Source organism: Salminus brasiliensis, chromosome 9 (genome assembly GCF_030463535.1).
Source record: "Salminus brasiliensis chromosome 9, fSalBra1.hap2, whole genome shotgun sequence".
Lineage (NCBI taxonomy): Eukaryota > Metazoa > Chordata > Actinopteri > Characiformes > Bryconidae > Salminus > Salminus brasiliensis.
Window position 1 is genome coordinate 377,690 of NC_132886.1, and position 16,511 is coordinate 394,200.

A 16,511-nucleotide genomic window follows, 5' to 3' on the forward strand; every position below is an offset into this window, starting at 1 on the left:
AGGCCAAATGAATGGTACCATCTTCCATCCGCTGGTCATGACACTAGCCAGGGCAAACGTTTCTCTGTTCAAAAAAGGCAACCTTGAACGAGAGCAGATCTGGACATGTACTAGACCCACACCTTCCATACATTACTCTTCAGTGTTCCATACGGTCTAGCGTTTAGTATTCCTGGTTTTCACCCAGGCGGGCAGAGTTGGACTCAAGTATGGGAATCTTCTTGTGTCTGCTTTTACGAGCTGAGTAAAGCAGAGAACATCCTGAAGACCACAACACAAGTTGAGATTGTACTTGGCTTTGGAGTTGAATGAATCAGTTTCATGAGACATAGGCGGGAAGGTCCTCCAGAGTCCATCCCTCTTCCTGCGGCAGTGGGCCAGTGGCGCAATGGATAACGCGTCTGACTACGGATCAGAAGATTCTAGGTTCGACTCCTGGCTGGCTCGGCAACCTTTTCATTCATTACTTTTTGCCATTTGGGAACTTGTTTGATTTTCATTGGCTCCCTAGAGGTTCAAGCATGGGTAAAGCTGCCTAGATTTTCACACAGCCGAAAACATGAGTGCTCCATTGTATTTGCGCAAAGTTGTGAATTTTGCACTTTTCTTTCAGCAGTATTTCTAGTAAGAAACGTTTAACGGTGCATATTCAGACAAAGCTGAGTTAACCTGTGGGTGGTTTTGTTGTCTTAGCCGAGTAGCCAAACACTCCTTTCCAGCTGTTCTCGCAAAAGTGTAGAGATGGCTGCAATTGTATGAGGCAGTGATATTTTTTTGCCCGTCTGGGATGAGTGCCTCGTTAGCGCAGTAGGTAGCGCGTCAGTCTCATAATCTGAAGGTCGTGAGTTCGATCCTCACACGGGGCAGGTTGCTCTTTTAAAATCAGATGCATGCCCTTAAGCTCTGGTCTTGCTTGCATTTTTAACAAAGTGTGCAAGCTCCGTTCTCTGCCTTCACAAGCTCTGTGTTGGTTCTTCATGCTGGTCCTTGCAGAGTTAATCACACAAGCCAGAAACATGACAACACGTATCCGATCCTGCATTTCACTCATCTGTGCAACTCTTCCACAAAGACGATAAACTGGACCATAAGAGCGTGGGCTTTGATTATTATATAGACAATACTCTTCCGCAACATATGGATACTTGTCCTCTGATGTAGAAATGGCCACATGCCGTTTGATTGCTACAGTCTGTGACGGGTGAGGAGCCGTGATCGTATAGTGGTTAGTACTCTGCGTTGTGGCCGCAGCAACCCCGGTTCGAATCCGGGTCACGGCAAGCCTTTTCAGTGTACGGCTGGCTATTGATCGCACGCTTTTCTTTGGAATCCTTTAGGGTAGAACGGGTACAAGGTTTGGTGCTTAGGATGTGGAGAGAGTCGTTTGAATTCATGTCTAATCTTTTCCTTGGGATTTGATCAGGGGCGCCCATTATCTGGTGACTTTTGAATTAGTCTCTGCTATTTGCATTTCATCGGGACTTTCCAAAGAATTCAAAATATCAAGGCAAAGTTATGAGTCGGAAATGCCAATTTATAGGCCAAATGAATGGTACCATCTTCCATCCGCTGGTCATGACACTAGCCAGGGCAAACGTTTCTCTGTTCAAAAAAGGCAACCTTGAACGAGAGCAGATCTGGACATGTACTAGACCCACACCTTCCATACATTACTCTTCAGTGTTCCATACGGTCTAGCGTTTAGTATTCCTGGTTTTCACCCAGGCGGGCAGAGTTGGACTCAAGTATGGGAATCTTCTTGTGTCTGCTTTTACGAGCTGAGTAAAGCAGAGAACATCCTGAAGACCACAACACAAGTTGAGATTGTACTTGGCTTTGGAGTTGAATGAATCAGTTTCATGAGACATAGGCGGGAAGGTCCTCCAGAGTCCATCCCTCTTCCTGCGGCAGTGGGCCAGTGGCGCAATGGATAACGCGTCTGACTACGGATCAGAAGATTCTAGGTTCGACTCCTGGCTGGCTCGGCAACCTTTTCATTCATTACTTTTTGCCATTTGGGAACTTGTTTGATTTTCATTGGCTCCCTAGAGGTTCAAGCATGGGTAAAGCTGCCTAGATTTTCACACAGCCGAAAACATGAGTGCTCCATTGTATTTGCGCAAAGTTGTGAATTTTGCACTTTTCTTTCAGCAGTATTTCTAGTAAGAAACGTTTAACGGTGCATATTCAGACAAAGCTGAGTTAACCTGTGGGTGGTTTTGTTGTCTTAGCCGAGTAGCCAAACACTCCTTTCCAGCTGTTCTCGCAAAAGTGTAGAGATGGCTGCAATTGTATGAGGCAGTGATATTTTTTTGCCCGTCTGGGATGAGTGCCTCGTTAGCGCAGTATGTAGCGCGTCAGTCTCATAATCTGAAGGTTGTGAGTTCGATCCTCACACGGGGCAGGTTGCTCTTTTAAAATCAGATGCATGCCCTTAAGCTCTGGTCTTGCTTGCATTTTTAACAAAGTGTGCAAGCTCCGTTCTCTGCCTTCACAAGCTCTGTGTTGGTTCTTCATGCTGGTCCTTGCAGAGTTAATCACACAAGCCAGAAACATGACAACACGTATCCGATCCTGCATTTCACTCATCTGTGCAACTCTTCCACAAAGACGATAAACTGGACCATAAGAGCGTGGGCTTTGATTATTATATAGACAATACTCTTCCGCAACATATGGATACTTGTCCTCTGATGTAGAAATGGCCACATGCCGTTTGATTGCTACAGTCTGTGACGGGTGAGGAGCCGTGATCGTATAGTGGTTAGTACTCTGCGTTGTGGCCGCAGCAACCCCGGTTCGAATCCGGGTCACGGCAAGCCCTTTCAGTGTACGGCTGGCTATTGATCGCACGCTTTTCTTTGGAATCCTTTAGGGTAGAACGGGTACAAGGTTTGGTGCTTAGGATGTGGAGAGAGTCGTTTGAATTCATGTCTAATCTTTTCCTTGGGATTTGATCAGGGGCGCCCATTATCTGGTGACTTTTGAATTAGTCTCTGCTATTTGCATTTCATCGGGACTTTCCAAAGAATTCAAAATATCAAGGCAAAGTTATGAGTCGGAAATGCCAATTCATAGGCCAAATGAATGGTACTATCTTCCATCCGCTGGTCATGACACTAGCCAGGGCAAACGTTTCTCTGTTCAAAAAAGGCAACCTTGAACGAGAGCAGATCTGGACATGTACTAGACCCACACCTTCCATACATTACTCTTCAGTGTTCCATACGGTCTAGCGTTTAGTATTCCTGGTTTTCACCCAGGCGGGCAGAGTTGGACTCAAGTATGGGAATCTTCTTGTGTCTGCTTTTACGAGCTGAGTAAAGCAGAGAACATCCTGAAGACCACAACACAAGTTGAGATTGTACTTGGCTTTGGAGTTGAATGAATCAGTTTCATGAGACATAGGCGGGAAGGTCCTCCAGAGTCCATCCCTCTTCCTGCGGCAGTGGGCCAGTGGCGCAATGGATAACGCGTCTGACTACGGATCAGAAGATTCTAGGTTCGACTCCTGGCTGGCTCGGCAACCTTTTCATTCATTACTTTTTGCCATTTGGGAACTTGTTTGATTTTCATTGGCTCCCTAGAGGTTCAAGCATGGGTAAAGCTGCCTAGATTTTCACACAGCCGAAAACATGAGTGCTCCATTGTATTTGCGCAAAGTTGTGAATTTTGCACTTTTCTTTCAGCAGTATTTCTAGTAAGAAACGTTTAACGGTGCATATTCAGACAAAGCTGAGTTAACCTGTGGGTGGTTTTGTTGTCTTAGCCGAGTAGCCAAACACTCCTTTCCAGCTGTTCTTGCAAAAGTGTAGAGATGGCTGCAATTGTATGAGGCAGTGATATTTTTTTGCCCGTCTGGGATGAGTGCCTCGTTAGCGCAGTAGGTAGCGCGTCAGTCTCATAATCTGAAGGTCGTGAGTTCGATCCTCACACGGGGCAGGTTGCTCTTTTAAAATCAGATGCATGCCCTTAAGCTCTGGTCTTGCTTGCATTTTTAACAAAGTGTGCAAGCTCCGTTCTCTGCCTTCACAAGCTCTGTGTTGGTTCTTCATGCTGGTCCTTGCAGAGTTAATCACACAAGCCAGAAACATGACAACACGTATCCGATCCTGCATTTCACTCATCTGTGCAACTCTTCCACAAAGACGATAAACTGGACCATAAGAGCGTGGGCTTTGATTATTATATAGACAATACTCTTCCGCAACATATGGATACTTGTCCTCTGATGTAGAAATGGCCACATGCCGTTTGATTGCTACAGTCTGTGACGGGTGAGGAGCCGTGATCGTATAGTGGTTAGTACTCTGCGTTGTGGCCGCAGCAACCCCGGTTCGAATCCGGGTCACGGCAAGCCTTTTCAGTGTACGGCTGGCTATTGATCGCACGCTTTTCTTTGGAATCCTTTAGGGTAGAACGGGTACAAGGTTTGGTGCTTAGGATGTGGAGAGAGTCGTTTGAATTCATGTCTAATCTTTTCCTTGGGATTTGATCAGGGGCGCCCATTATCTGGTGACTTTTGAATTAGTCTCTGCTATTTGCATTTCATCGGGACTTTCCAAAGAATTCAAAATATCAAGGCAAAGTTATGAGTCGGAAATGCCAATTTATAGGCCAAATGAATGGTACCATCTTCCATCCGCTGGTCATGACACTAGCCAGGGCAAACGTTTCTCTGTTCAAAAAAGGCAACCTTGAACGAGAGCAGATCTGGACATGTACTAGACCCACACCTTCCATACATTACTCTTCAGTGTTCCATACGGTCTAGCGTTTAGTATTCCTGGTTTTCACCCAGGCGGGCAGAGTTGGACTCAAGTATGGGAATCTTCTTGTGTCTGCTTTTACGAGCTGAGTAAAGCAGAGAACATCCTGAAGACCACAACACAAGTTGAGATTGTACTTGGCTTTGGAGTTGAATGAATCAGTTTCATGAGACATAGGCGGGAAGGTCCTCCAGAGTCCATCCCTCTTCCTGCGGCAGTGGGCCAGTGGCGCAATGGATAACGCGTCTGACTACGGATCAGAAGATTCTAGGTTCGACTCCTGGCTGGCTCGGCAACCTTTTCATTCATTACTTTTTGCCATTTGGGAACTTGTTTGATTTTCATTGGCTCCCTAGAGGTTCAAGCATGGGTAAAGCTGCCTAGATTTTCACACAGCCGAAAACATGAGTGCTCCATTGTATTTGCGCAAAGTTGTGAATTTTGCACTTTTCTTTCAGCAGTATTTCTAGTAAGAAACGTTTAACGGTGCATATTCAGACAAAGCTGAGTTAACCTGTGGGTGGTTTTGTTGTCTTAGCCGAGTAGCCAAACACTCCTTTCCAGCTGTTCTCGCAAAAGTGTAGAGATGGCTGCAATTGTATGAGGCAGTGATATTTTTTTGCCCGTCTGGGATGAGTGCCTCGTTAGCGCAGTAGGTAGCGCGTCAGTCTCATAATCTGAAGGTCGTGAGTTCGATCCTCACACGGGGCAGGTTGCTCTTTTAAAATCAGATGCATGCCCTTAAGCTCTGGTCTTGCTTGCATTTTTAACAAAGTGTGCAAGCTCCGTTCTCTGCCTTCACAAGCTCTGTGTTGGTTCTTCATGCTGGTCCTTGCAGAGTTAATCACACAAGCCAGAAACATGACAACACGTATCCGATCCTGCATTTCACTCATCTGTGCAACTCTTCCACAAAGACGATAAACTGGACCATAAGAGCGTGGGCTTTGATTATTATATAGACAATACTCTTCCGCAACATATGGATACTTGTCCTCTGATGTAGAAATGGCCACATGCCGTTTGATTGCTACAGTCTGTGACGGGTGAGGAGCCGTGATCGTATAGTGGTTAGTACTCTGCGTTGTGGCCGCAGCAACCCCGGTTCGAATCCGGGTCACGGCAAGCCCTTTCAGTGTACGGCTGGCTATTGATCGCACGCTTTTCTTTGGAATCCTTTAGGGTAGAACGGGTACAAGGTTTGGTGCTTAGGATGTGGAGAGAGTCGTTTGAATTCATGTCTAATCTTTTCCTTGGGATTTGATCAGGGGCGCCCATTATCTGGTGACTTTTGAATTAGTCTCTGCTATTTGCATTTCATCGGGACTTTCCAAAGAATTCAAAATATCAAGGCAAAGTTATGAGTCGGAAATGCCAATTCATAGGCCAAATGAATGGTACTATCTTCCATCCGCTGGTCATGACACTAGCCAGGGCAAACGTTTCTCTGTTCAAAAAAGGCAACCTTGAACGAGAGCAGATCTGGACATGTACTAGACCCACACCTTCCATACATTACTCTTCAGTGTTCCATACGGTCTAGCGTTTAGTATTCCTGGTTTTCACCCAGGCGGGCAGAGTTGGACTCAAGTATGGGAATCTTCTTGTGTCTGCTTTTACGAGCTGAGTAAAGCAGAGAACATCCTGAAGACCACAACACAAGTTGAGATTGTACTTGGCTTTGGAGTTGAATGAATCAGTTTCATGAGACATAGGCGGGAAGGTCCTCCAGAGTCCATCCCTCTTCCTGCGGCAGTGGGCCAGTGGCGCAATGGATAACGCGTCTGACTACGGATCAGAAGATTCTAGGTTCGACTCCTGGCTGGCTCGGCAACCTTTTCATTCATTACTTTTTGCCATTTGGGAACTTGTTTGATTTTCATTGGCTCCCTAGAGGTTCAAGCATGGGTAAAGCTGCCTAGATTTTCACACAGCCGAAAACATGAGTGCTCCATTGTATTTGCGCAAAGTTGTGAATTTTGCACTTTTCTTTCAGCAGTATTTCTAGTAAGAAACGTTTAACGGTGCATATTCAGACAAAGCTGAGTTAACCTGTGGGTGGTTTTGTTGTCTTAGCCGAGTAGCCAAACACTCCTTTCCAGCTGTTCTTGCAAAAGTGTAGAGATGGCTGCAATTGTATGAGGCAGTGATATTTTTTTGCCCGTCTGGGATGAGTGCCTCGTTAGCGCAGTAGGTAGCGCGTCAGTCTCATAATCTGAAGGTCGTGAGTTCGATCCTCACACGGGGCAGGTTGCTCTTTTAAAATCAGATGCATGCCCTTAAGCTCTGGTCTTGCTTGCATTTTTAACAAAGTGTGCAAGCTCCGTTCTCTGCCTTCACAAGCTCTGTGTTGGTTCTTCATGCTGGTCCTTGCAGAGTTAATCACACAAGCCAGAAACATGACAACACGTATCCGATCCTGCATTTCACTCATCTGTGCAACTCTTCCACAAAGACGATAAACTGGACCATAAGAGCGTGGGCTTTGATTATTATATAGACAATACTCTTCCGCAACATATGGATACTTGTCCTCTGATGTAGAAATGGCCACATGCCGTTTGATCGCTACAGTCTGTGACGGGTGAGGAGCCGTGATCGTATAGTGGTTAGTACTCTGCGTTGTGGCCGCAGCAACCCCGGTTCGAATCCGGGTCACGGCAAGCCTTTTCAGTGTACGGCTGGCTATTGATCGCACGCTTTTCTTTGGAATCCTTTAGGGTAGAACGGGTACAAGGTTTGGTGCTTAGGATGTGGAGAGAGTCGTTTGAATTCATGTCTAATCTTTTCCTTGGGATTTGATCAGGGGCGCCCATTATCTGGTGACTTTTGAATTAGTCTCTGCTATTTGCATTTCATCGGGACTTTCCAAAGAATTCAAAATATCAAGGCAAAGTTATGAGTCGGAAATGCCAATTTATAGGCCAAATGAATGGTACCATCTTCCATCCGCTGGTCATGACACTAGCCAGGGCAAACGTTTCTCTGTTCAAAAAAGGCAACCTTGAACGAGAGCAGATCTGGACATGTACTAGACCCACACCTTCCATACATTACTCTTCAGTGTTCCATACGGTCTAGCGTTTAGTATTCCTGGTTTTCACCCAGGCGGGCAGAGTTGGACTCAAGTATGGGAATCTTCTTGTGTCTGCTTTTACGAGCTGAGTAAAGCAGAGAACATCCTGAAGACCACAACACAAGTTGAGATTGTACTTGGCTTTGGAGTTGAATGAATCAGTTTCATGAGACATAGGCGGGAAGGTCCTCCAGAGTCCATCCCTCTTCCTGCGGCAGTGGGCCAGTGGCGCAATGGATAACGCGTCTGACTACGGATCAGAAGATTCTAGGTTCGACTCCTGGCTGGCTCGGCAACCTTTTCATTCATTACTTTTTGCCATTTGGGAACTTGTTTGATTTTCATTGGCTCCCTAGAGGTTCAAGCATGGGTAAAGCTGCCTAGATTTTCACACAGCCGAAAACATGAGTGCTCCATTGTATTTGCGCAAAGTTGTGAATTTTGCACTTTTCTTTCAGCAGTATTTCTAGTAAGAAACGTTTAACGGTGCATATTCAGACAAAGCTGAGTTAACCTGTGGGTGGTTTTGTTGTCTTAGCCGAGTAGCCAAACACTCCTTTCCAGCTGTTCTCGCAAAAGTGTAGAGATGGCTGCAATTGTATGAGGCAGTGATATTTTTTTGCCCGTCTGGGATGAGTGCCTCGTTAGCGCAGTAGGTAGCGCGTCAGTCTCATAATCTGAAGGTCGTGAGTTCGATCCTCACACGGGGCAGGTTGCTCTTTTAAAATCAGATGCATGCCCTTAAGCTCTGGTCTTGCTTGCATTTTTAACAAAGTGTGCAAGCTCCGTTCTCTGCCTTCACAAGCTCTGTGTTGGTTCTTCATGCTGGTCCTTGCAGAGTTAATCACACAAGCCAGAAACATGACAACACGTATCCGATCCTGCATTTCACTCATCTGTGCAACTCTTCCACAAAGACGATAAACTGGACCATAAGAGCGTGGGCTTTGATTATTATATAGACAATACTCTTCCGCAACATATGGATACTTGTCCTCTGATGTAGAAATGGCCACATGCCGTTTGATTGCTACAGTCTGTGACGGGTGAGGAGCCGTGATCGTATAGTGGTTAGTACTCTGCGTTGTGGCCGCAGCAACCCCGGTTCGAATCCGGGTCACGGCAAGCCTTTTCAGTGTACGGCTGGCTATTGATCGCACGCTTTTCTTTGGAATCCTTTAGGGTAGAACGGGTACAAGGTTTGGTGCTTAGGATGTGGAGAGAGTCGTTTGAATTCATGTCTAATCTTTTCCTTGGGATTTGATCAGGGGCGCCCATTATCTGGTGACTTTTGAATTAGTCTCTGCTATTTGCATTTCATCGGGACTTTCCAAAGAATTCAAAATATCAAGGCAAAGTTATGAGTCGGAAATGCCAATTTATAGGCCAAATGAATGGTACCATCTTCCATCCGCTGGTCATGACACTAGCCAGGGCAAACGTTTCTCTGTTCAAAAAAGGCAACCTTGAACGAGAGCAGATCTGGACATGTACTAGACCCACACCTTCCATACATTACTCTTCAGTGTTCCATACGGTCTAGCGTTTAGTATTCCTGGTTTTCACCCAGGCGGGCAGAGTTGGACTCAAGTATGGGAATCTTCTTGTGTCTGCTTTTACGAGCTGAGTAAAGCAGAGAACATCCTGAAGACCACAACACAAGTTGAGATTGTACTTGGCTTTGGAGTTGAATGAATCAGTTTCATGAGACATAGGCGGGAAGGTCCTCCAGAGTCCATCCCTCTTCCTGCGGCAGTGGGCCAGTGGTGCAATGGATAACGCGTCTGACTACGGATCAGAAGATTCTAGGTTCGACTCCTGGCTGGCTCGGCAACCTTTTCATTCATTACTTTTTGCCATTTGGGAACTTGTTTGATTTTCATTGGCTCCCTAGAGGTTCAAGCATGGGTAAAGCTGCCTAGATTTTCACACAGCCGAAAACATGAGTGCTCCATTGTATTTGCGCAAAGTTGTGAATTTTGCACTTTTCTTTCAGCAGTATTTCTAGTAAGAAACGTTTAACGGTGCATATTCAGACAAAGCTGAGTTAACCTGTGGGTGGTTTTGTTGTCTTAGCCGAGTAGCCAAACACTCCTTTCCAGCTGTTCTCGCAAAAGTGTAGAGATGGCTGCAATTGTATGAGGCAGTGATATTTTTTTGCCCGTCTGGGATGAGTGCCTCGTTAGCGCAGTAGGTAGCGCGTCAGTCTCATAATCTGAAGGTCGTGAGTTCGATCCTCACACGGGGCAGGTTGCTCTTTTAAAATCAGATGCATGCCCTTAAGCTCTGGTCTTGCTTGCATTTTTAACAAAGTGTGCAAGCTCCGTTCTCTGCCTTCACAAGCTCTGTGTTGGTTCTTCATGCTGGTCCTTGCAGAGTTAATCACACAAGCCAGAAACATGACAACACGTATCCGATCCTGCATTTCACTCATCTGTGCAACTCTTCCACAAAGACGATAAACTGGACCATAAGAGCGTGGGCTTTGATTATTATATAGACAATACTCTTCCGCAACATATGGATACTTGTCCTCTGATGTAGAAATGGCCACATGCCGTTTGATTGCTACAGTCTGTGACGGGTGAGGAGCCGTGATCGTATAGTGGTTAGTACTCTGCGTTGTGGCCGCAGCAACCCCGGTTCGAATCCGGGTCACGGCAAGCCCTTTCAGTGTACGGCTGGCTATTGATCGCACGCTTTTCTTTGGAATCCTTTAGGGTAGAACGGGTACAAGGTTTGGTGCTTAGGATGTGGAGAGAGTCGTTTGAATTCATGTCTAATCTTTTCCTTGGGATTTGATCAGGGGCGCCCATTATCTGGTGACTTTTGAATTAGTCTCTGCTATTTGCATTTCATCGGGACTTTCCAAAGAATTCAAAATATCAAGGCAAAGTTATGAGTCGGAAATGCCAATTTATAGGCCAAATGAATGGTACCATCTTCCATCCGCTGGTCATGACACTAGCCAGGGCAAACGTTTCTCTGTTCAAAAAAGGCAACCTTGAACGAGAGCAGATCTGGACATGTACTAGACCCACACCTTCCATACATTACTCTTCAGTGTTCCATACGGTCTAGCGTTTAGTATTCCTGGTTTTCACCCAGGCGGGCAGAGTTGGACTCAAGTATGGGAATCTTCTTGTGTCTGCTTTTACGAGCTGAGTAAAGCAGAGAACATCCTGAAGACCACAACACAAGTTGAGATTGTACTTGGCTTTGGAGTTGAATGAATCAGTTTCATGAGACATAGGCGGGAAGGTCCTCCAGAGTCCATCCCTCTTCCTGCGGCAGTGGGCCAGTGGCGCAATGGATAACGCGTCTGACTACGGATCAGAAGATTCTAGGTTCGACTCCTGGCTGGCTCGGCAACCTTTTCATTCATTACTTTTTGCCATTTGGGAACTTGTTTGATTTTCATTGGCTCCCTAGAGGTTCAAGCATGGGTAAAGCTGCCTAGATTTTCACACAGCCGAAAACATGAGTGCTCCATTGTATTTGCGCAAAGTTGTGAATTTTGCACTTTTCTTTCAGCAGTATTTCTAGTAAGAAACGTTTAACGGTGCATATTCAGACAAAGCTGAGTTAACCTGTGGGTGGTTTTGTTGTCTTAGCCGAGTAGCCAAACACTCCTTTCCAGCTGTTCTCGCAAAAGTGTAGAGATGGCTGCAATTGTATGAGGCAGTGATATTTTTTTGCCCTTCTGGGATGAGTGCCTCGTTAGCGCAGTAGGTAGCGCGTCAGTCTCATAATCTGAAGGTCGTGAGTTCGATCCTCACATGGGGCAGGTTGCTCTTTTAAAATCAGATGCATGCCCTTAAGCTCTGGTCTTGCTTGCATTTTTAACAAAGTGTGCAAGCTCCGTTCTCTGCCTTCACAAGCTCTGTGTTGGTTCTTCATGCTGGTCCTTGCAGAGTTAATCACACAAGCCAGAAACATGACAACACGTATCCGATCCTGCATTTCACTCATCTGTGCAACTCTTCCACAAAGACGATAAACTGGACCATAAGAGCGTGGGCTTTGATTATTATATAGACAATACTCTTCCGCAACATATGGATACTTGTCCTCTGATGTAGAAATGGCCACATGCCGTTTGATTGCTACAGTCTGTGACGGGTGAGGAGCCGTGATCGTATAGTGGTTAGTACTCTGCGTTGTGGCCGCAGCAACCCCGTTTCGAATCCGGGTCACGGCAAGCCTTTTCAGTGTACGGCTGGCTATTGATCGCACGCTTTTCTTTGGAATCCTTTAGGGTAGAACGGGTACAAGGTTTGGTGCTTAGGATGTGGAGAGAGTCGTTTGAATTCATGTCTAATCTTTTCCTTGGGATTTGATCAGGGGCGCCCATTATCTGGTGACTTTTGAATTAGTCTCTGCTATTTGCATTTCATCGGGACTTTCCAAAGAATTCAAAATATCAAGGCAAAGTTATGAGTCGGAAATGCCAATTTATAGGCCAAATGAATGGTACCATCTTCCATCCGCTGGTCATGACACTAGCCAGGGCAAACGTTTCTCTGTTCAAAAAAGGCAACCTTGAACGAGAGCAGATCTGGACATGTACTAGACCCACACCTTCCATACATTACTCTTCAGTGTTCCATACGGTCTAGCGTTTAGTATTCCTGGTTTTCACCCAGGCGGGCAGAGTTGGACTCAAGTATGGGAATCTTCTTGTGTCTGCTTTTACGAGCTGAGTAAAGCAGAGAACATCCTGAAGACCACAACACAAGTTGAGATTGTACTTGGCTTTGGAGTTGAATGAATCAGTTTCATGAGACATAGGCGGGAAGGTCCTCCAGAGTCCATCCCTCTTCCTGCGGCAGTGGGCCAGTGGCGCAATGGATAACGCGTCTGACTACGGATCAGAAGATTCTAGGTTCGACTCCTGGCTGGCTCGGCAACCTTTTCATTCATTACTTTTTGCCATTTGGGAACTTGTTTGATTTTCATTGGCTCCCTAGAGGTTCAAGCATGGGTAAAGCTGCCTAGATTTTCACACAGCCGAAAACATGAGTGCTCCATTGTATTTGCGCAAAGTTGTGAATTTTGCACTTTTCTTTCAGCAGTATTTCTAGTAAGAAACGTTTAACGGTGCATATTCAGACAAAGCTGAGTTAACCTGTGGGTGGTTTTGTTGTCTTAGCCGAGTAGCCAAACACTCCTTTCCAGCTGTTCTCGCAAAAGTGTAGAGATGGCTGCAATTGTATGAGGCAGTGATATTTTTTTGCCCGTCTGGGATGAGTGCCTCGTTAGCACAGTAGGTAGCGCGTCAGTCTCATAATCTGAAGGTCGTGAGTTCGATCCTCACACGGGGCAGGTTGCTCTTTTAAAATCAGATGCATGCCCTTAAGCTCTGGTCTTGCTTGCATTTTTAACAAAGTGTGCAAGCTCCGTTCTCTGCCTTCACAAGCTCTGTGTTGGTTCTTCATGCTGGTCCTTGCAGAGTTAATCACACAAGCCAGAAACATGACAACACGTATCCGATCCTGCATTTCACTCATCTGTGCAACTCTTCCACAAAGACAATAAACTGGACCATAAGAGCGTGGGCTTTGATTATTATATAGACAATACTCTTCCGCAACATATGGATACTTGTCCTCTGATGTAGAAATGGCCACATGCCGTTTGATTGCTACAGTCTGTGACGGGTGAGGAGCCGTGATCGTATAGTGGTTAGTACTCTGCGTTGTGGCCGCAGCAACCCCGGTTCGAATCCGGGTCACGGCAAGCCTTTTCAGTGTACGGCTGGCTATTGATCGCACGCTTTTCTTTGGAATCCTTTAGGGTAGAACGGGTACAAGGTTTGGTGCTTAGGATGTGGAGAGAGTCGTTTGAATTCATGTCTAATCTTTTCCTTGGGATTTGATCAGGGGCGCCCATTATCTGGTGACTTTTGAATTAGTCTCTGCTATTTGCATTTCATCGGGACTTTCCAAAGAATTCAAAATATCAAGGCAAAGTTATGAGTCGGAAATGCCAATTTATAGGCCAAATGAATGGTACCATCTTCCATCCGCTGGTCATGACACTAGCCAGGGCAAACGTTTCTCTGTTCAAAAAAGGCAACCTTGAACGAGAGCAGATCTGGACATGTACTAGACCCACACCTTCCATACATTACTCTTCAGTGTTCCATACGGTCTAGCGTTTAGTATTCCTGGTTTTCACCCAGGCGGGCAGAGTTGGACTCAAGTATGGGAATCTTCTTGTGTCTGCTTTTACGAGCTGAGTAAAGCAGAGAACATCCTGAAGACCACAACACAAGTTGAGATTGTACTTGGCTTTGGAGTTGAATGAATCAGTTTCATGAGACATAGGCGGGAAGGTCCTCCAGAGTCCATCCCTCTTCCTGCGGCAGTGGGCCAGTGCCGCAATGGATAACGCGTCTGACTACGGATCAGAAGATTCTAGGTTCGACTCCTGGCTGGCTCGGCAACCTTTTCATTCATTACTTTTTGCCATTTGGGAACTTGTTTGATTTTCATTGGCTCCCTAGAGGTTCAAGCATGGGTAAAGCTGCCTAGATTTTCACACAGCCGAAAACATGAGTGCTCCATTGTATTTGCGCAAAGTTGTGAATTTTGCACTTTTCTTTCAGCAGTATTTCTAGTAAGAAACGTTTAACGGTGCATATTCAGACAAAGCTGAGTTAACCTGTGGGTGGTTTTGTTGTCTTAGCCGAGTAGCCAAACACTCCTTTCCAGCTGTTCTCGCAAAAGTGTAGAGATGGCTGCAATTGTATGAGGCAGTGATATTTTTTTGCCCGTCTGGGATGAGTGCCTCGTTAGCGCAGTAGGTAGCGCGTCAGTCTCATAATCTGAAGGTCGTGAGTTCGATCCTCACACGGGGCAGGTTGCTCTTTTAAAATAAGATGCATGCCCTTAAGCTCTGGTCTTGCTTGCATTTTTAACAAAGTGTGCAAGCTCCGTTCTCTGCCTTCACAAGCTCTGTGTTGGTTCTTCATGCTGGTCCTTGCAGAGTTAATCACACAAGCCAGAAACATGACAACACGTATCCGATCCTGCATTTCACTCATCTGTGCAACTCTTCCACAAAGACAATAAACTGGACCATAAGAGCGTGGGCTTTGATTATTATATAGACAATACTCTTCCGCAACATATGGATACTTGTCCTCTGATGTAGAAATGGCCACATGCCGTTTGATTGCTACAGTCTGTGACGGGTGAGGAGCCGTGATCGTATAGTGGTTAGTACTCTGCGTTGTGGCCGCAGCAACCCCGGTTCGAATCCGGGTCACGGCAAGCCTTTTCAGTGTACGGCTGGCTATTGATCGCACGCTTTTCTTTGGAATCCTTTAGGGTAGAACGGGTACAAGGTTTGGTGCTTAGGATGTGGAGAGAGTCGTTTGAATTCATGTCTAATCTTTTCCTTGGGATTTGATCAGGGGCGCCCATTATCTGGTGACTTTTGAATTAGTCTCTGCTATTTGCATTTCATCGGGACTTTCCAAAGAATTCAAAATATCAAGGCAAAGTTATGAGTCGGAAATGCCAATTTATAGGCCAAATGAATGGTACCATCTTCCATCCGCTGGTCATGACACTAGCCAGGGCAAACGTTTCTCTGTTCAAAAAAGGCAACCTTGAACGAGAGCAGATCTGGACATGTACTAGACCCACACCTTCCATACATTACTCTTCAGTGTTCCATACGGTCTAGCGTTTAGTATTCCTGGTTTTCACCCAGGCGGGCAGAGTTGGACTCAAGTATGGGAATCTTCTTGTGTCTGCTTTTACGAGCTGAGTAAAGCAGAGAACATCCTGAAGACCACAACACAAGTTGAGATTGTACTTGGCTTTGGAGTTGAATGAATCAGTTTCATGAGACATAGGCGGGAAGGTCCTCCAGAGTCCATCCCTCTTCCTGCGGCAGTGGGCCAGTGGCGCAATGGATAACGCGTCTGACTACGGATCAGAAGATTCTAGGTTCGACTCCTGGCTGGCTCGGCAACCTTTTCATTCATTACTTTTTGCCATTTGGGAACTTGTTTGATTTTCATTGGCTCCCTAGAGGTTCAAGCATGGGTAAAGCTGCCTAGATTTTCACACAGCCGAAAACATGAGTGCTCCATTGTATTTGCGCAAAGTTGTGAATTTTGCACTTTTCTTTCAGCAGTATTTCTAGTAAGAAACGTTTAACGGTGCATATTCAGACAAAGCTGAGTTAACCTGTGGGTGGTTTTGTTGTCTTAGCCGAGTAGCCAAACACTCCTTTCCAGCTGTTCTCGCAAAAGTGTAGAGATGGCTGCAATTGTATGAGGCAGTGATATTTTTTTGCCCGTCTGGGATGAGTGCCTCGTTAGCGCAGTAGGTAGCGCGTCAGTCTCATAATCTGAAGGTCGTGAGTTCGATCCTCACACGGGGCAGGTTGCTCTTTTAAAATCAGATGCATGCCCTTAAGCTCTGGTCTTGCTTGCATTTTTAACAAAGTGTGCAAGCTCCGTTCTCTGCCTTCACAAGCTCTGTGTTGGTTCTTCATGCTGGTCCTTGCAGAGTTAATCACACAAGCCAGAAACATGACAACACGTATCCGATCCTGCATTTCACTCATCTGTGCAACTCTTCCACAAAGACAATAAACTGGACCATAAGAGCGTGGGCTTTGATTATTATATAGACAATACTCTTCCG

The 16,511-nt window shown here is 45.8% G+C and overlaps 30 non-coding genes across 30 annotated transcripts; all 30 read left to right on the forward strand.

Moving 5' to 3' along the window:
• The first annotated feature begins 374 nt into the window (after positions 1 to 374).
• On the forward strand, positions 375 to 447 carry trnar-acg (transfer RNA arginine (anticodon ACG)). Its single transcript has one exon. It is a non-coding gene; the product is annotated as a tRNA-Arg (tRNA).
• A 346-nt stretch (positions 448 to 793) lies between these two features.
• Positions 794 to 866, forward strand: trnam-cau (transfer RNA methionine (anticodon CAU)). Its single transcript has one exon. It is a non-coding gene; the product is annotated as a tRNA-Met (tRNA).
• A 342-nt stretch (positions 867 to 1,208) lies between these two features.
• Positions 1,209 to 1,280, forward strand: trnah-gug (transfer RNA histidin (anticodon GUG)). The gene has a single exon. It is a non-coding gene; the product is annotated as a tRNA-His (tRNA).
• A 632-nt stretch (positions 1,281 to 1,912) lies between these two features.
• Positions 1,913 to 1,985, forward strand: trnar-acg (transfer RNA arginine (anticodon ACG)). The gene has a single exon. It is a non-coding gene; the product is annotated as a tRNA-Arg (tRNA).
• Positions 1,986 to 2,331: 346 nt separating this feature from the next.
• On the forward strand, positions 2,332 to 2,404 carry trnam-cau (transfer RNA methionine (anticodon CAU)). The gene has a single exon. It is a non-coding gene; the product is annotated as a tRNA-Met (tRNA).
• A 342-nt stretch (positions 2,405 to 2,746) lies between these two features.
• trnah-gug (transfer RNA histidin (anticodon GUG)) lies at positions 2,747 to 2,818 on the forward strand. Its single transcript has one exon. It is a non-coding gene; the product is annotated as a tRNA-His (tRNA).
• Positions 2,819 to 3,450: 632 nt separating this feature from the next.
• Positions 3,451 to 3,523, forward strand: trnar-acg (transfer RNA arginine (anticodon ACG)). The gene has a single exon. It is a non-coding gene; the product is annotated as a tRNA-Arg (tRNA).
• A 346-nt stretch (positions 3,524 to 3,869) lies between these two features.
• Positions 3,870 to 3,942, forward strand: trnam-cau (transfer RNA methionine (anticodon CAU)). The gene has a single exon. It is a non-coding gene; the product is annotated as a tRNA-Met (tRNA).
• Positions 3,943 to 4,284: 342 nt separating this feature from the next.
• On the forward strand, positions 4,285 to 4,356 carry trnah-gug (transfer RNA histidin (anticodon GUG)). Its single transcript has one exon. It is a non-coding gene; the product is annotated as a tRNA-His (tRNA).
• A 632-nt stretch (positions 4,357 to 4,988) lies between these two features.
• trnar-acg (transfer RNA arginine (anticodon ACG)) lies at positions 4,989 to 5,061 on the forward strand. The gene has a single exon. It is a non-coding gene; the product is annotated as a tRNA-Arg (tRNA).
• A 346-nt stretch (positions 5,062 to 5,407) lies between these two features.
• trnam-cau (transfer RNA methionine (anticodon CAU)) lies at positions 5,408 to 5,480 on the forward strand. The gene has a single exon. It is a non-coding gene; the product is annotated as a tRNA-Met (tRNA).
• A 342-nt stretch (positions 5,481 to 5,822) lies between these two features.
• trnah-gug (transfer RNA histidin (anticodon GUG)) lies at positions 5,823 to 5,894 on the forward strand. Its single transcript has one exon. It is a non-coding gene; the product is annotated as a tRNA-His (tRNA).
• Positions 5,895 to 6,526: 632 nt separating this feature from the next.
• trnar-acg (transfer RNA arginine (anticodon ACG)) lies at positions 6,527 to 6,599 on the forward strand. The gene has a single exon. It is a non-coding gene; the product is annotated as a tRNA-Arg (tRNA).
• Positions 6,600 to 6,945: 346 nt separating this feature from the next.
• trnam-cau (transfer RNA methionine (anticodon CAU)) lies at positions 6,946 to 7,018 on the forward strand. The gene has a single exon. It is a non-coding gene; the product is annotated as a tRNA-Met (tRNA).
• Positions 7,019 to 7,360: 342 nt separating this feature from the next.
• Positions 7,361 to 7,432, forward strand: trnah-gug (transfer RNA histidin (anticodon GUG)). The gene has a single exon. It is a non-coding gene; the product is annotated as a tRNA-His (tRNA).
• Positions 7,433 to 8,064: 632 nt separating this feature from the next.
• On the forward strand, positions 8,065 to 8,137 carry trnar-acg (transfer RNA arginine (anticodon ACG)). Its single transcript has one exon. It is a non-coding gene; the product is annotated as a tRNA-Arg (tRNA).
• A 346-nt stretch (positions 8,138 to 8,483) lies between these two features.
• Positions 8,484 to 8,556, forward strand: trnam-cau (transfer RNA methionine (anticodon CAU)). Its single transcript has one exon. It is a non-coding gene; the product is annotated as a tRNA-Met (tRNA).
• A 342-nt stretch (positions 8,557 to 8,898) lies between these two features.
• Positions 8,899 to 8,970, forward strand: trnah-gug (transfer RNA histidin (anticodon GUG)). Its single transcript has one exon. It is a non-coding gene; the product is annotated as a tRNA-His (tRNA).
• Positions 8,971 to 9,602: 632 nt separating this feature from the next.
• Positions 9,603 to 9,675, forward strand: trnar-acg (transfer RNA arginine (anticodon ACG)). The gene has a single exon. It is a non-coding gene; the product is annotated as a tRNA-Arg (tRNA).
• A 346-nt stretch (positions 9,676 to 10,021) lies between these two features.
• On the forward strand, positions 10,022 to 10,094 carry trnam-cau (transfer RNA methionine (anticodon CAU)). Its single transcript has one exon. It is a non-coding gene; the product is annotated as a tRNA-Met (tRNA).
• A 342-nt stretch (positions 10,095 to 10,436) lies between these two features.
• On the forward strand, positions 10,437 to 10,508 carry trnah-gug (transfer RNA histidin (anticodon GUG)). The gene has a single exon. It is a non-coding gene; the product is annotated as a tRNA-His (tRNA).
• A 632-nt stretch (positions 10,509 to 11,140) lies between these two features.
• Positions 11,141 to 11,213, forward strand: trnar-acg (transfer RNA arginine (anticodon ACG)). The gene has a single exon. It is a non-coding gene; the product is annotated as a tRNA-Arg (tRNA).
• Positions 11,214 to 11,559: 346 nt separating this feature from the next.
• trnam-cau (transfer RNA methionine (anticodon CAU)) lies at positions 11,560 to 11,632 on the forward strand. Its single transcript has one exon. It is a non-coding gene; the product is annotated as a tRNA-Met (tRNA).
• A 1,046-nt stretch (positions 11,633 to 12,678) lies between these two features.
• On the forward strand, positions 12,679 to 12,751 carry trnar-acg (transfer RNA arginine (anticodon ACG)). Its single transcript has one exon. It is a non-coding gene; the product is annotated as a tRNA-Arg (tRNA).
• Positions 12,752 to 13,097: 346 nt separating this feature from the next.
• Positions 13,098 to 13,170, forward strand: trnam-cau (transfer RNA methionine (anticodon CAU)). The gene has a single exon. It is a non-coding gene; the product is annotated as a tRNA-Met (tRNA).
• Positions 13,171 to 13,512: 342 nt separating this feature from the next.
• On the forward strand, positions 13,513 to 13,584 carry trnah-gug (transfer RNA histidin (anticodon GUG)). The gene has a single exon. It is a non-coding gene; the product is annotated as a tRNA-His (tRNA).
• Positions 13,585 to 14,635: 1,051 nt separating this feature from the next.
• trnam-cau (transfer RNA methionine (anticodon CAU)) lies at positions 14,636 to 14,708 on the forward strand. The gene has a single exon. It is a non-coding gene; the product is annotated as a tRNA-Met (tRNA).
• Positions 14,709 to 15,050: 342 nt separating this feature from the next.
• On the forward strand, positions 15,051 to 15,122 carry trnah-gug (transfer RNA histidin (anticodon GUG)). The gene has a single exon. It is a non-coding gene; the product is annotated as a tRNA-His (tRNA).
• A 632-nt stretch (positions 15,123 to 15,754) lies between these two features.
• trnar-acg (transfer RNA arginine (anticodon ACG)) lies at positions 15,755 to 15,827 on the forward strand. The gene has a single exon. It is a non-coding gene; the product is annotated as a tRNA-Arg (tRNA).
• Positions 15,828 to 16,173: 346 nt separating this feature from the next.
• Positions 16,174 to 16,246, forward strand: trnam-cau (transfer RNA methionine (anticodon CAU)). The gene has a single exon. It is a non-coding gene; the product is annotated as a tRNA-Met (tRNA).
• Positions 16,247 to 16,511: the final 265 nt, after the last annotated feature.